This window comes from Anguilla anguilla, chromosome 3 (genome assembly GCF_013347855.1).
Source record: "Anguilla anguilla isolate fAngAng1 chromosome 3, fAngAng1.pri, whole genome shotgun sequence".
Classification (NCBI taxonomy): Eukaryota; Metazoa; Chordata; class Actinopteri; order Anguilliformes; family Anguillidae; genus Anguilla; species Anguilla anguilla.
Genome location: NC_049203.1, coordinates 47,747,954 through 47,762,642, shown reverse-complemented (window position 1 = coordinate 47,762,642; position 14,689 = coordinate 47,747,954). Strand labels below are relative to the sequence as shown.

The following is a 14,689-nucleotide window of genomic DNA, read 5'->3' as shown; positions in this document are numbered from 1 at the left end:
ACATGGTCAAGACGATCTGCTGAAGTTCAAACCAAGCATTTGAATGGGGAAGAAAGGTGATTTTAGTGACTTTGAACGTGGCATGGTTGTTGGTGCCAGACGGGCTGGTTTGAGTGTTTCAGAAACTGCTGATCTACTGGGATTTTCACGCACAACCATCTCTAGGGTTTACAGAGAATGGTCCGAAAAAGAGAAAATATCCAGTGAGCGGCAGTTCTCTGGGCGAAAATGCCTTGTTGATGGCAGAGGTCAGAGGAGAATGGCCAGACTGGTTCCAGCTGATAGAAAGGCAACAGTAACTCAAATAACCACTCGTTACAACCGAGGTATGCAGAAGAGCATCTCTGAACACACACCACGTCAAACCTTGAAGCAGATGGGCTACAGCAGCAGAAGACCACACGGGTGCCACTCCTGTCATCTAATGAAGTGGCCGGTGAGTGTGTATATATATATATATATATATATATATATAATTAAATAATGAGACTAATGCTGTAATTCAATTTTAATGAAGAAAACTTTCATTTCAATTCCTTTCCCCTTCAATATATTCCCCTTCTGCAACTTCACACCGGTGCATTCTGGTCTTCCACTGATCAAAGCAGTGCAGTAGGTCTTCTTCCGTTAGTTGTCTCAGAAGCTCCGTCGTTTTCTTCTTCACTTCCGGAACAGATTCGAAACGGGTTCCCTTGAGTCCACTTGATTTTAGGGAAAAGTACTTGACCACCCTCCCTATTCACCTGATCTAGCGCCATGCGACTTTTTTCTTTTCCCTAAAAGTCTGCACTCAGAGGAACCCGTGGAAGTGGAAGACCAGAATGCAGCGGTGCACAGTTGCAGAAGGGGAATATATTGAAGGGGAAAGGAATTGAAAGTTTTCTTCATTAAAATTGAATCACAGCATTAGTCTCATTATTTAATAGCCACACCTCGTGTGTATATATATATATATTTTTTTTTGTATTATTGTATGTATTTTTATAAAAAGTAAGTCAGACCATGGAAAGGCTGGTCCTTGCCATAAATTAATCTGACCCCTTCAGTAGCATAACTTGATATCACCTTGATGTCAGGGGCAGTATCTTCGTCAAGTATTTATGAATGCCAAGGAACATGTTTGTTTTTATTTGTGCTTTCAAATAGAGGTATATGGAACTGGGGAAAATGTGTTTTACTCCATTTCTCCTGTAAAATGTGTTTTTCTCCATTTCTCCTTTCTTTGCTCACATTACACTGAAGGCGGAAACTGAATTATCCTCTGATCTGGTCTGGTTTATTGCTTGTTTTCCCTCTGCTGGTCATTTTCAATCCAATTTCTTGAAAAATGTGTAAAATGCCGGGAAGGTGCAAAATTAGTGTATAGCACAAAATGCTAGTAAATAATCAAAGGGTTGCCAGGTTTTCAAATTATTTTTACATACCGGTTGGTGTTTCCGATTGTACAATGTAATGTCCAGCCCGAGTAATTTATGGAAGAAATTTACCGGATTTCGCGTGTCAGTGAATCCCAGTTCTGAGGCGACAGGGTCTGACAGCTCCCAGCTTTGTTTGCAATTATGCTGTCAGCTGTGAATGTTGTGTTGTCCGGTTATGACAAATTCTAAATCTGGGTACCCAAGTGAGGCTGGATGCACTTACAGACCTCATGCCCATAGTCATGTGTGTCTTGGCCAATAAGATCTTCCCCCTCTAACCCTGACTCAAGGTTCCCTTTGAGAATTTGACTGCATTTTGCCTCTGATAAACACCATAAATCTTCATCTAATCAAACTGACACATCCTCTCAAGTATGTGATGAACTTTTCTTGCATGGCAGTTTTCTCAACCGATCACCAGGACAGTGTTGGCCTGCCGGATATACATTTTATTAAGGACAGTGAAACAAGTTAATTCACCATATTTTCATTTAACATCTCCCTTGCAGCCTAAAGCCAAGTAGAGATGCATCCTAATAACCCCAGATGGTAATATTTATGTTGGGACTGCCAGGAATGAGGAGTATTTATACTCTAACGTGGAACTCTGGGCCCTGTTTCATGAAGCAGAATTACTGATTTAGCAGGATAACTGCACTGAGTAAAACCCGGAACCCTTCCAAATCTGGAACATAGACTTAAGCAAAAAGATGTGTTCCGGGTTTTACTCAGCCCCGTTATCCAGCTAATTCAGTAATCCTGCTTTGTGAAATACCCCCCAGGATTGTAGCTATTTTGATTAGTTAGTTGCCTAATGCTAGCTAATTCTAGCTAGCGAGCATTATTTGAGCTTGTGGGAAACTTAAGTACTAAGTACTGTACCTTAGGAGGCTCATATTGAATAGGGTTAGCAAGCAAGCAAACTCAGTTAGTACTAGCTAGATATTAGCAAATACTAAAATAGTGCAATTCGTTTAGTTAATTAGCTAGCGAGCTGGTCAGGCATTTGTTTACTACCACGTAAATAAGTTAGCAAATTACCTATGTTAATGCCAGCGTTTCTAGATTGTTCAAACTATCTGGAATTTCTGGCATCACATATCTAAATAGATTCTACCTTGTAGAGCAGTAAACAATACATTTTACTAGCTAGCTAGCAGGAGTGTATGTGTCATCAGCCATCATTTCTATAACTACCACAGTTATTCATCCCCACCCTAAAGGCTTTATCCACTTCATCAAACGATTGCAGTCAAGGAATTTTGTGTGGGATGACATGCCTACTTTTAGTATATAACCTGAATACAAATAAATTTGTTGGTTGAACAAATGCAGATACAAATACAAACAGTGGCATCTCCCTCCACCCCTAATACATACACACCCACTTCATACATACATACATACACACATATTATATATTAGACATATAATATGTCTCATATAACATTTTGCCTAAAGATCTGAAACTATTCAGCATGACAAATATGCAATAAAAGTAATTGGAAGGGGGCAGATCTTTTTTTCATATATCTGTGTGTATAAATACACATTGTTATATATCACATATACTGCGTAAGACCTTTTGCACACCACTGTTGTAAACAGCTGTTATTTGAGCATGCGTGGCCTTTCTGTTAGCTTGAACACGTCTGCCCTTTGACCTCTCATTAACAAGGTGTTTTTGGCCACATCACTGCTGTTTACCGGATCTTTCTTGTTTATCGCAAACTCTAGAGACTGCAGTGCATGAAAATCCTAGGAGGGCAGATGTTTCTGAGGTCAGGCACGAAGAGTCATACCACGATTAAAGTCACTTAGATCATGCATCGTGCCCATTATAATATTTGGTCAAACAAAAAATGACACATCTTGACCATGTCTGCATGCTTTTTGTATTAAGTTGCAATCACATGATTGGCTGTTTCGAGGAACAGGCTATTTGCGTTAACGAGCAGGTGTACATAATGAAGTGGCCAGTGAGGACAGGGTTTCATTACCTGCCTGAGAGAACATAAAAATATAAGTCATAAGGAATAACATATGCAGCCATGCTATTAGATAGAAAGGTCATTAATGCATACATAGGTTATTGGCAAATATATATTTTTTTTCTCATAATTTAACAACAGTACAAGAAAACGCAGTTATAACAGCCATGTTACCCAGAAACATATTGGTTGACAGCCAGTTGCACCTACAGTATAATATCTCACAAATGGTCTTCACAATGGCTTTTAATGTTTATTGTTATGACAGTTTTTCCATTATGTGGCTTTATTTTCTAGTTTTGATGAAACACTAATGTCTAATTACTTTACGTAATTTGTCACATGTATTTCATGTATTATTTTCAGACAAAAAGACCAGACATTTGATTCAAACCTAGACTGAAAAATGTTATATATATATATATATATATATATATATATAATATATATATATATATATATGTTTTTTTTTCTTTTGAGGCAAGACTCCATAGACAGTGTGATTAAGTACCTGTCAATGAGAACATGGTCTGCGTTCCTAGATAATAAGGTGAACAATGCATCAGCTTATCACAAAACAGACTGAATCTATGGGTAAGAAAAACAAACACTATTACACTGCCAGACAGTAGTCTACATGATGATGTAGACTACTACACAAACCTAGATAATTATGGTTGTGTTTTACGTGGCTATAGAAAGCAATCCAATAATTATTTTTGATAAAATGCAATATTTTACTTTTAGATGAAGATTGCTTAGCAAAAGCATTTGTTCCACAGCTGTTTGTTCGTCCCAGCACTTTTGCAGTATGGGAAGTATGGGAGTATGGGAGCAAGCTCACTTCATAGGGTGATGGTTATATAGCTTCCCCTTTTTAATTAAGTTCTCCTGCTCACATAATGCTAGCTCCTTCTAAAACGTGGTCATTCTCATTTTTGCACAATGCAATGCCTCTAAACAGTATCTATTAATGCATGATAACTGTGATTCCTGTATTCTTTGAGAATAGAAGATGTCATCTTGCCTTTTTTGATTTTGTGTGAAGGTCATTAAAGTTAGGATGCTTTATTTAACACTATTTCCTTGTTCAAAATGAGTAGGCGTTCTCTATAGTGTGTTCTGGAAGTCCCCTTTGCACTGCGAAATAATAATTTATTTTCTGTGAAATTATTTCCTCAGGAAGAAGGTGAAGCATAATTATCCCAGTGAGCAAAAGCCAAAATCTAGAGGGGTGGAAATCCAAGATGACAGACATTTTGACATAAACAGTCTAGGTTAACCCCAATATGGCTCAGGTTTTAACCAGATGTAGCCTGGCTACATTTCTTGCTGGCTAGAAAACTTTAACTTTTCAACTAAATGTTGCTGGGTTTTCACTCGAATGCCTAGGTGGCATTTAACCAGAATTTCACAGATTTTCTTTTTTCTTTTCCACAACACAAATGTTAACTGGAGTAATGCAATTCAAACCAGATACTATGTTTGTTGGGAACTGTGGTACAAAGTGTAAAATGTTAAAAACTACAATAGGGCACCAATACAGTCACTCTGAAAGCTAGACATTTATTTCATTTCACATATTAATATTGCATTTGGAGGTAACAGGCATTTATGTGATGAGATTGCATCCATTTGTTTTTATTCCTACATTTCTCTGCAAGGCATGCTGGATGGATTACAGAGATATCTGCCTGTGCTTTTAAATATTTTGTCTATGGATGTATATGTGAACATTTCCCTATAAGATATGTGCATAAGTACATATGTGCATATGTACAATTTGTAATTTTTTACTGACTATTTAAATAAAATATACATATTCAATAAATTTGAAATATATGCAAAAAATCTGAATATTGAAATGCACTGCAGTCTTTTTTCAATAGCATTAAGTATTTCAATAGAGGCTCACATTTTTAGACGCATTATCATGACAGTGGCCACTCTGAATTCTCAGCACACACTTGAGTGTAATGCAGCTGGCTATCTTGCTGATCAGCACAGCTAATTCGAGTTGAAAAGGTCACGTGTAGGACAACACATCCATTAAGGAAGAATTTTGCATTAGGGTAAGGCAACTGTAGTGATATATGAGACAAACACCGGCTAATGCTTCTATTTCTCCTGCTGGCCAGGAGGCTACCACTCAGAGAGCCTTTTTAAAAATCATTTATCTATTTAGTTTCACCCAGTCAACCTATTGTTAATTCAGAAGCAAATATCATTGCTGATGTTCAGGACACAGACACTGTGGCATGCTAACACAACTCTAAAAATGTGCAACCCGAATGGAGAAAACAAGCAGATGAAACGGATGTCTGCCAGCATCCCACACTTAGATGGGTTTCTTGAGGAGTGGGTTTCTTGAGGAGTGTATCATTCAAGCTGGAGCAGAGATCTGAACTTTGGAAAAATTGGCTGTTGTGAAAAGGGGCAATTAGATGAAAAAGGACCAAAATCAATCTTTCCCTTTACTAAGATATCCTCTGGGAAATGCACTAAGCTCCTGTATCCTCTGAAGTACAATGTAGGCAGAATAATGACTGAGGTCTATCACAAACACTGATTCCTTCCAACATGATGAATCAGATGAGTATATTTTAGAGACATTTTATCCATTAAAGACAAGTACTTCAGGATTATGGAAGTGGAAATAATGTGTTTTCCAAGAAAAGAAGATTTAAACCAATGTCAAACAGAATTACAAAAGTATGAATAATACTCCTCTAATTTCAAGCCTGCCAATATCCTGGAACATCCTGCTGAATAAATTCTTGTCTTAACAGGCATTTATTGGTATATATTTGAATGATTCATTCATTGTGTATAACAAAACAAAATAGTCATCTTTACTTCAGATTACGCAAGGCATCATGTTTACCACTGAATATTCTCAAGTCATATTTACATGTAACAAAAATGTGCCTGTATTAAAAAAAATTTGATAGCTCACTACATTTGAATAAATATAATAATATAATGTTCAGTCCCAATGCCATTAAAATTAATTTGGTTTTCACTGATTCTGTCTCAATAAAGACTCAATTGGGATGTCCACATATGATCTGATACAGTCTATAAGTATTTGGACAGTGACACATTTTTTGTTGTTTTGGCTCTGCACTCCAGTACATTTGAGATGAAATAAATAATTGGAGGTTAAAGTACAGACTGTCATCTTGTCGATTTGATTTGTACGTCGCTTTGGATAAAAGCGTCTGCCAAATGAATGTAATGTAATGTAATGAGGGTATGTACATCCATATCGTGCAGGCATTGCACTCTTATTATGCATAGTCTCCTCATTTTAGGGTACCAAAAGTAATTGGACCAATACACATAATCTTAAATTTGACCTATTCAGCACTTGCTTGCAAATCTTTTGCATTCAATAACTGCCTGAAGTCTGCAATTTATAGACATCACCAGATTCACCAGTTGCTGAGTATCTTCCCTGGTGATGCTCTGACAGGCCTGTACTGCAGCTATCTTCAGCTCCTGTTTGCTTTGGGGGCCTCAGTCTCTTGCTGAAACTCATATTCTATTTTTCTGCCTGCCAGAAGGCTACCACTCAGAGTACGACTATTTTAATCATTGTTTCAGCTAGTGAAATGTATATTAAATTGGATTCAGGTCAATTGTTCTGCTGCAAGGTGAAGTATTGAGGCATTTGGTCGGACTGGGCAGATCATGTTTCCATACTCTCCACAACTCATCCTGTGGATGCCATCGGCAGTCACATCATTAATAAGACAACTGAGACAGTTCTAGGGACTTGTCCAAGCCATAACTACCTCCACCACGTCCATGTATAGATGAGGTGGTATGCTTTAGATCATGAGCTTTTCTTCCTTTATTTCACCACATTTTCCTCTTTCCATCACTTTGATACAGGATAACACTTGTCTCATCTCATCATAAGGCTTTTGTCTACAACTTTACAGTTTTTAAATGTACTTTTCAGCAAACTCTAATCTGGCAGTATGTTCATGAGGCCAATTAGTGGGTTGCATTTTGTGGTGAACCCTCTGAGGTTACGCTGGTATGGTCTTCTCTTTATAATAGTCTTTGCCACATCTATGCCTATATCCTGGAGAGTGTTCTAGATATGTTGGGCAGTTGAAAATGGGCTTTTCTTCACAGTTGACAATATTATTTAGTCATCCACTACAGTGGTCTTCTGTGGTCGACAAGGTTCTTTGCTATTGCTGCATTCTCCAGTGCAGTCTTGCTTCTTAAAAATGTACCATACAGTTGATTTTGACACAGCATATGCTTTGGTTATGTTTATGATTGATTGTGATTTTACGTCTTCATTATGGCCTGCTTTACTGACATTTACACTTCTTTGGTCCTCATATTGATCGACAACCCCAACAAATGCAAATGCCACACCTATAATCAACTGTAGACCTTTTGTTACCTTTTTTGTGCGTGAACTAATGATGCAATGACACACGAGTGGCCAAGAAACAGCTGCTAAGCTACGAGCTAAGTGTCCAGTTACCTTTGGTCGCCTAAAATTGGTAAACTTTAATTCCGACATAGTTCACCCGATACGGATCAAATTAAAATGGGTTGTCTGCATTTATCCTCATATTCATTGTTTCATTTCAAATCCAATTTACTGAGGTACAGCGCCAAGGCAACAAAACATGTTCCACTGTCCAAATAATTACGTACTGTACTGTATTTACTTAGAAATTTTGTAATGATGTGGAAAACAATTTTCTGCCTTTGTCTGCATGCATTCATACCCAGAGAAGGAGTCATCATTTAATGGTGCTGAGTGATGATTTTCAACCGATGTTACAGCACTTCTTTTCTGCAGAGACGGGTGATTTTCAAGATGATAGTGCTCAATGTTCACAAATCCAGCGGTCTGAAGAGCATAACACTAGCAATAATCATATTTTATAGCCTTTACTGTCACCACATCTGAATCCAATCAACTATTTATGGGATATTAAGGAACAAAGCCCTCAACAGGATTTTCAATTCTCCTTGAGGAATAGTACTGTATTCCTTTAGCTGCATTCTAGACACTGAGACACTCTACATCATGGTACATATAAATAAACGTACATACTGCTGGTACGTTTGATATAACATATTTTTAGGGTTGGTTTATACAGCTTACTTCAGGCATATGATCCAGTATATTATGGGAAAACATCTGCATGGCATTAATGCCGACAGTGTCAAACATGTTCAACCTTAATCAATAAGCACTGAAAATTGAACCTGCGTATCAACAATTCCTCTGTAGCTGCAGTGCCAGTGACCTCTAAATGCCATTTGATATACTGCAGATCCGCATTTGTCACAGAAACATAATAATTAGGCCAGGTGATTTGGCAGGTGGGGTGATTTGTCACTGTGGGTTACACACAACCTTCAGGTTTAATTTTGAAGACTTGTTATTTTAAGATGGCTGCAAATCTGGTGGTTCTTAATTAATTATTAGCCTTTCTTTTTTTTTAAATTTCACAAAAGCACAGAGGTGAATTTTAGATCCAGGTTTTAAGATGTATTAATGAAAAGGTTGTATAACATACTGTGCATAAAATAAAATTAAAATAAAGTGCATGTTCTGTCTTTCCCTCTTATAAGGATAGTATATATTTATTGATTTGTTTATTTAATCATTCATTCATTTAATTTCATTTTGCATCATTTTTCATTGTAGGGGACAGTTCAGTTCAACATTATTTCAAGTAAAAAAATACAAACAGTTGTGCTGCATCTAAGGTTTTCAGCAAAGGGAAATTTAAACCCCTGTCCCCCAGTCAGTCTTTCGTGTTAAAATTGAATATATTGATATAAATTACAATCATTTACCAACATATGTTCTGCAAAATAAAAAAATATATATATAAATAAATAACATGCGAGATTCATAACATGAGAGATTCAACTCACGGGTGAACATATGACTGAACACAGCAAACATTTGTGCAGTGATAACCAGAGAACTATACTTTAAAAGCATGATCTCAAAATAATTTAATAACTGAATGTACATGTTTTTATGTACATCCTGAAATCTACAGTAGCCTTTTAGATGTAGATTTTAGACTGTACATGATGCATAAAATGTATTTGAAGCCTTCAGACAATCAGACAATATACTGTAGGTCATCTCATTTCAACCAATATTCAAATTAATATAACAAGTTTCAAAGCCGCAATAAAGAATTGTGATGTATAGTGGAAGACATACTGTATATTGTAAATGTCTTCCACTGGAGCAGCAAGTCATGTTCTGCAAGATGTTTTTTTCTTGAAATAATAAATACTTCGAATAACTCATACTGGATTCCTGCAATCGTGTTCAACAAATATATATAAATAACAAATGCATGTTATTTATAGTTTAGAATAACAATTAATCCTCACATTCATCAAATACTAATATATATATATATATATATACACATTGTTGTTTTTTTACTTTTTTCACAGAGGTTTTTCTGATCTACATTAAGCCAACGTATATCTCAGCAAAACAGGAAATTAGTTTTCTCCCTCCTGCCATGGCTTTATCAACCCAATCATGTTATGCAAAAGCTGGCTCCTTTATGAAGTCTTGTTGCAAATTATTCTTGCTTTCTTGGTGTGCTGTTATAAGCAAACAAGAGATTCGGCAATGGGGAAAATGTATACCTTCTGCTTATAATTCGACAGAAAAGTGAACTCCAGTCAAAGCACTCATACGTTCAGAAACACAGAAATAAATAACACAGATATGAAAACTTAGTGCGTAATAAACCCCAAGGCAGCAATGACAAGGCAAAAGGCAATGGCAATGGACCACTGCAGCAGTAGTGAAGTAAGCTGTATTTTAACAGTTGTTCATTTAATAAAAGACAATTTCCATATAATCATTGTGAGTCTTGAATGAAATCGCAATGCCGTTTATGACTGACAGAACTGTCCTGGAAAATCTGTTTTGTGTGATGTGCTTCTCAAATCAAATAAAATCATAAGAATGAGACCTAGGTTTCCCCCTTGCAAACAGAAAAACATATTACACATCAGTAATACATCAAGGTGAATGTTGTAATGTAGATGTCTATTCACATATATTTGTGGTATGCACATTGCATATGTTCACAAGAATTCACAGTAATCAGTTTTCAGACTAATTCTGCTTTTCTTGAATACCCCTCCTGCAGTAGCAGCACAAAATATGTTTGCTCTCATTTAGAAAGGGGCGTGTTAACTACAGTGTGGTCATACAATCAAATTCCTGGACACCATCAAGGAAGCAATGCAGTGCATTGACCTGTTGTTATTTTATGGGCAGGCATCCAGAGGTAACGCTTGACAGTCAGTAACACAGCTGTAGCCATTATCAAACAACAGGGAAGCTGGATCAACAAAGAGCAGACACACTGAAATGATAATAAATGCATTAAGGCCTTCCAGTCAAAGTGAGTTCCCTTAATCCTTTCATATTTGTAAGATTCCAGTAACAGTTTGGCATTGATGTCCAAGCAACAGGGTGTCAACTATTCCTCCCCTGAAATGGAGCTCATCATGCAAACCATCCTTCTATATACAGTACAGTACATAAGTATTTGGACTGTGTCACAATTTTTGTATGTTTGTAAAAACAATAATTATGAGTTTAAAGTGCAGACCATTACCTTTAATTGGAGGGTAAATCCATATTGGGCGATTTGTGTTGGAATTACAGTCTTCCATGTACATAGTCAACCCCGTAATACCCCCCCACCCCAAATACAAGTTTTTTGTTTTTTTCTCTCATTTCCATATTGCATTACTGCCAAGAAAGCAGTATATCAACACTGGACTGCCAATTACTTGAATGTTGATTCAAGTTGAAAATTGACTGTAGTCTGTAGGCTATATTTGTAATGAGCGCAAGAAAATTTACGGAAAACCAGGCAATTTGGAATTTAATAAATTTAAAATTAATGAAACAAAAATAATTATTTAATCCTAATTTTAAAATTAGATTACCTGGAGGAAAGAAATTCAACTTGATGTAGCAAGAAAGTGGAGTATCTAATGAATCACAATAAGCACTGTCAGTCATTTCATGAAAACTCTGTTCTGTTCACTGGCAGGAACCTCTTACTTTATTGAGCTATGGCACCAGATGCATGTGGAGGGCTTTATTGAATTGCATACATTGAATTGTGCAATTGCATAAACAATCTAGGTATTTTTCAATGAATGTGACCCAAAATATTTTGTATATATTTATTCATATCTTGATAAGATGATGAAGACACATAACGACATTGGGCCTCATTCACGAAACATGCGTGCAATAATATTTGATCGTCAACTCTGTGTAAGAACATTTCCACAAACAATTTCGGCATTCATAATTTGTTTTTCTTATCTGTATTTGTTCATGGCTGTTTCCTTATGCTTATAACATGAATGGGATTGCACATACAATTTACAAACAGTCAGCACTGATCATCTCACACACCTAGGATATGCACAAAACAAAGGTCTGCACATGTCATAAATTCCATATTGATTTTTCATAAGAATATTTTTAAACACAAAGGTCAGAATTATTTAAGAAAAACTTTGTGAATGAGGCCCATTGTCCTTCTCAAGGGCAAACCCCTGATGAAGGAGACAAACTGTACTGACAGCATTGTCCTCCACAGGAAATTGCTAATTCATTGATTACTTTAAAGGTGCCAATTCTGGTCAGGTTTATTGCAATGCTGGAACAAAGATATTGAAGCCTACCTTAGGATACTGTATTAGGTAAATCTTCACAGGACCTTGTTTATTCAGTTTAGCTGTTCGGTTTGATTACTTAATTGAAATGTCAGCACATATGGATTTATGCTCAGACAAACATACACAATGTAACGGTTTGTAGATACATCAATGTCTATGATCATCATGTATCACCAACATAGACATTCATCAGTGTCCTTTCAACTGTCAATGGTTAACGTCCATTAATATTAATGTCCATACAAGTTTGGCAATGGAACTACAATACCAATAGTGTGTTACAGGATTGTGAAGCTTCATTGCTGCCTTCGAGATATGGTGACCTATTTCACTGTTAGTGTTAGCGTCATGATTATGATACAAACTGTGTCTTGTATTTATTGCATTCCACAAACAGGGCCATATAACACTTTTTCATCATGGGATACAAATGCTGGCTGTAGGTATGAAAAATGATTGAAAATATTTCATCAAAACTATCTGCGCACTCTGCTAAGTACATTAGCCTATGTAAACAGCTAGCAAAATAACAATCACAGTGGTCAGAAAATTTAGCATGGGTGGGTCACACTTACAAAATAAATATGTGACCCAATCATTGATTATTTTCACCGACTGACAGATCTTCTGTGTAGTTTTTGTGAGGAACAAAATCTAATTTCAAAAGCAGCTGTGAAGTATAATGGATCCGTTGCAAAAGCAATGCATTCTGGGCAGAGTGGTAGCTCTTTTCTGTGAGCTCCCTGACACTTGAACAAATGTGTAAAACTGACTTGCATATTTAAAATGACACAAATTCTGGAAACACAAACACAAAAGTCTCTCTGTCTCTGTTTCTTGCACATGCACACACACAAACATACACACACACACACGCACACACACATTTGTACGGTTGCTCTAATCCATTGTAGCTCAAATTTGCTATTGCTTACCTATAATAATACACACTTAAAGGTGTTTTGCACACTTAGGTTTCATCATGTACAACTACAGCACTTTTTATACATTCCCCACCACCTCCATTTCAGGGAACCATAATGTTTGGGACATATAAAAACTAAATTAGTGTAGTCATGTTTAGTGCTTTGTCACATATCATTTGCATGCAAAGTCTCTTCAGCAAATGAGACACATGTTTAATTGGATTCAGATCAGGTGAATGACTTAGCCAGCCAAAACTTCTTTGTTCCTTTCATAGTATGTTTGGGATTATTGCCTTGCTATAGGATGAAGCAACATCCAGTGAGATTTGGAGGCATTTGCAATTGAGTTTGAGCAGATCAGATGCTTTCTGTACACTTCAGAATTGTATGAGCATACTTCATCATCGATGAAGACAAGTGAGCCAGTACCTGTGGCAGTCATACATGGCCAAACCATAACACCCCCACCAGCATGTTTCACAAATGAGGGGGGGTGCTTTGGATCTTGGGCAGTTCATTTTTGCCTCCACACTTGCTCTTGCCATTACTCTATACAGTGTCATCTGTTCACAAGACCTTTTTCAAAAACTCCGCAGGCTCTTTTAGTTACTTTTTAGCAAACTGAAACCTGGCCATCCTGTTTTTACAGCTAACTAGTGGTTTACATCTTGCAGAATAGCCTCTGTAGTTCTATTGCTGAAGTCTTCAGAGTACAATAGTCACTGACACATCCGCACCTGCTTCCTGAAGAGTGTTTCTCATCTGTTGAACAGGTGTTTGGGGGGGTTTCTTCATTATGGTGAGAATTTGTCGGTCATCAACTGTCGAGTTCTTTCGTGACCTACCAGGCCCTTTGCAATTACTGAGCTCAGCAGTGCTCTCTTTCTTTTTAATGATGTTCCAAACAGTTGATGTTGGTAAGCCAAAGGTTTGGCATACATCTCTAACTGTTTTTTTTTCTTTTCTTATTCCTGAGCCTCATAATGAGCCTTGACTTCCATTGGCACAACTGTGGTCCTCAAGTTGATTAATGCCAATAACAGACTCACTCAAAATCAAAAGCCTAGCTTCAAGACCAAATATTGAAATTGCTCTTATATCTGCATTAAAGAAGCAATAGAACACAGCAGACTAATTAGAAACACTTGTGAAGCCATGTGTCCCAAACATTTTGGTGGCCTGAAATGGGGGATTATGTATAAAAAGTGCTGTAATTTCTACATTGTGAATGCAGCGAATCTGGACTTTAAGAAAATGCTAATTGCTTTAATACAAATGTAAAATTGTGGAATTCATAACGAAATCAAGGTAAAAATATGCATTTGTCCCAAACATATAGGCTATATAAGCAATAACAAATTTTAAACAATTTTTGGGAAATAATAACAACAATACTATAAAATAATAAAATACTATAAAATAATAAAATAATAACAACAATACTGTGTGCACGCACACGCACATTATATATATATATATATATATATATATATATATATATATATATATATCCCCTTTGTGATCATAGCTAATTATAAGCTTTTAATTATACAGTGTTGAATATAGCATAAAGCACTGGTTAAGCTAGATCATTCAATGGTCAAGTGTCTGAAAA

The 14,689-nt window shown here is 36.6% G+C and overlaps 1 protein-coding gene; it reads right to left on the bottom strand.

Moving 5' to 3' along the window:
* Positions 1–14,689, bottom strand: part of LOC118223930 (SLIT and NTRK-like protein 5) — a 396,174-nt gene that overhangs the window by 279,129 nt on the left and 102,356 nt on the right.